At 39.8% G+C, this 2,943-nt stretch overlaps 1 protein-coding gene across 1 annotated transcript in view; it reads left to right on the top strand.

Annotated features, from left to right (window-relative positions):
• Smp_077090 (putative nitrogen fixation protein nifu) overlaps positions 1-2,943 on the top strand; it is an 11,204-nt gene continuing 8,261 nt past the window's right edge. The window contains exon 1 of the mRNA XM_018790340.1: positions 1-31. The gene's annotated coding sequence lies outside the window, so the exon portion shown is untranslated. The remainder of the gene's footprint in view (positions 32-2,943) is intronic.

Genomic DNA, 2,943 nt, shown 5'->3' with positions numbered 1-2,943 from the left:
GTTACAACTACTAGAAATCGCTACACGTGAGGTTAGTAACATGACTCTGTTTTTCTTATTGCAGGTCAGTAAAGAGTAAGTATATTGGAAGGGCAACAATCCCTAAGTAAGCTGAACCTGCAAAACGATTGAAAAAAATATGTCTGTAATAAGTTTCCACCTGCGCGCGTTTCAAAAAGGGCAGTGACTTTCGTACTTGTGATTATCGTTGCTTTTGTGTATTTGTTGCATCAAAAGCATTCTTGGTCTACTTTAACTTGAATTTATTCAGTTAAGGTTTGAAATTTTATTGAAAACTTTGTCTCGTGGTTCCTTCTTTTGCATATACCCTGACACTTGTGTTATTATTGTAATCATATTGCGTTTTAAACTTATCTGATTACAATGGTTGGCAGTGCATTCAAATGTGGACAGCCGAACTGTTTGTTCCCCGTAGATGAAGGGATGCAGTGTGATGAATGCAGAAAGTGGTTCCACAAGATGTGTACCCGTCTCAGTCCAGCCACATACAGAAGATGCTCTAAGCTTAACTCGCACTGGCTTTGTATGTTCTGCTGTACTAACAAGACGATATAAATCCAGGAGGCTATGAGCCTATTGGCTCTAGCCTGTAAAAAGAACGATAGTGGGTGCGCTAGTAACTCAAGTACTGACAGTGAAAACTGTGTCAGTATTGTAAGTGCTGTTACAAAACGCGCTAAACAACCTACTCTAATTAATGACAAAGTGAAACTTCCGTTACAACTAACGAGGAGTAAATCACCACATGGTATTAACATGGGTAATCATGCATCTTCAGTAGAAATTGACGACCCGGATAGAACCGTCACCGTCCCCAATAGTTCCCATGCAGCTTCAGACTTCAGTAATAAGGATAGGAGGCCTAGTGACCTATTTTAATCCTTGCAGTTTGTTACACTGTGGAGGTCCAATCTCGTCTTGAATATATCAACAGAAGGTGCTGATATTAGGTGTTCTGGTAGAGAATTTCAGTAATTCACTACTCGGTGCGAGAAACGAAACTCCAGACGTAGACGATTTGATCTCGGTTTTTGGACTTTCTTTGAATGTCCTCTCAAATGACCAGCCCTAGACGGGAGGAAAATATAGGACTTGTTAGTACCAAGGTCATCGTTCAGGATACGATATGCCAATATTAGATCACCCCGTTTTCGCCGGTAAGATGACGGAAATAAGTTGAGGTGTCTCAGCCTGTCTTCATAAGATAGGCCAGATAGGCCTTTTACCATTTTTGTCCCGCGGCGTTGGACTCGTTCCAACATATCCGCCTCATATTTGAAACAAGGACTCGCTGCTTGAATCCCATATTCCAAATGTGGCCGTACGAAAGTTGGGTATAATAATCTAAACATTTCCCCATCCAGATACCGGGAAGATCTACGAATAGACCATAATACCCTATAGCCTTTTGCAGCAGCAGCCTTACAGTGACTGGTTGTTTTGAGATCATTACTTAGTATGACTCCTAAATCTTTATAGTTTCTTACTTTGGGCAACACTAGTCCACATATTGTGTAGTGATACGAATCATCGTAGTTATTTAATTGCATCACTACACTTTTATTAGGGTTTACTTCTAGTGACCACCCGTTCATCCATGCCACTAATGAGTTAAGATCTTCCTGTAAAACTATTCTGTCTGACATGCCATATATGGGTCTCCAAATCTTAATGTCATCGGCGAATAGTAGGACGGATGACTTAGCTATAGCTGGTAATTCATTTATATAAAGTAAAAAGAGAAGAGGACCTAAAATTGTGCCTTGGGGGACTCCACTTTTTACTAGTTCCCACGATGAGAGAGCCCCATTTACTCTTACCCTTTGTCTCCTTCCATGAAGAAAGTCACTTATCCAGTCTATGACTGCATAATGAATTCCAAAACTTTCCAGTTTTAATTTAAGACCAGAATGGGAAACCTTATCAAAGGCTTTACTTAGATCTATGAAAATGTTTTATTATTTATTTATTTAAACACATAAATATTGGTACAAAAAAGCACCAGATAAATATGCGCCTCACAAATCTCATTCGATTTGTGTGAGGGCTGTGATACTGCCCAGGTGCCCAGACTGAAGCAGGTGGTTTTCTTAGGGGGCCACACCCGGAGCCTTTGACCTGAAGGTCTAGTCCAGCCCAATCTTCTCTTGCAATGAGAAGATTTGTCAAACATGATAGACCTTTTCGAAAACCATGTTGTTCCTTGGACAAAAGATCATGTCTTTCCACGTAGTTTATAACAGCCATCCTAATAATTTTTTCCATTAGTTTTACAACTGCACTAGTTAAGCTGACGGGTCGATAGTTACTAACTAAATCCCTACTCTCAGCCTTATACACCGGACTGATTATTGCGTCTTTCCAGTCTCTGGGCAATCTGGACTGCCGCAGGGACATATCAAACAGTATCGCTAAGGGTTCAGCAATAACATCTGAGAGGGCTTTCATAATCCGAGGATGAATATCATTAGGACCACTAGACTTATCAGGTTTGAGATGCTGAAGTAGCCTTAAAACAGTTTCTTTCTTAATAACTACAGGGTCCATCAACAAGTCGCCACAATCACAATGAATAGGTGATCGTTCCTCATTATTGGTAGAAAAAACTTTACTGAAATATTCCGAAAAAGCTTCCGCTTTTTCGGTATCATTTCTTGCCAAACTTAACGGGTTTTCTTGTATCAAAAGTGATGGTATTCCATCACTTCTTTGAGTTCGCCTCTTTATATACGAGAATAACCGTTTTGGACTGTTTGCAATCCCTAGCCAATTGTTTTTCGTATGACCGTCTAATCCTACTAATTAACGCTTTACAAGTATTTCTAATCTTACAATAACTGGATCTGTAATGTTCTAAGCCAGTAGAGATGAACATATTCCAGGTTTTTACCGGCGCCTAAGAAGTTTCTTAACTTCTTTATT

The sequence above is a fragment of the Schistosoma mansoni genome, chromosome W, assembly GCF_000237925.1.
Source record: "Schistosoma mansoni strain Puerto Rico chromosome W, complete genome".
NCBI lineage: Eukaryota > Metazoa > Platyhelminthes > Trematoda > Strigeidida > Schistosomatidae > Schistosoma > Schistosoma mansoni.
This window is presented reverse-complemented; position numbering and strand designations above follow the sequence as displayed.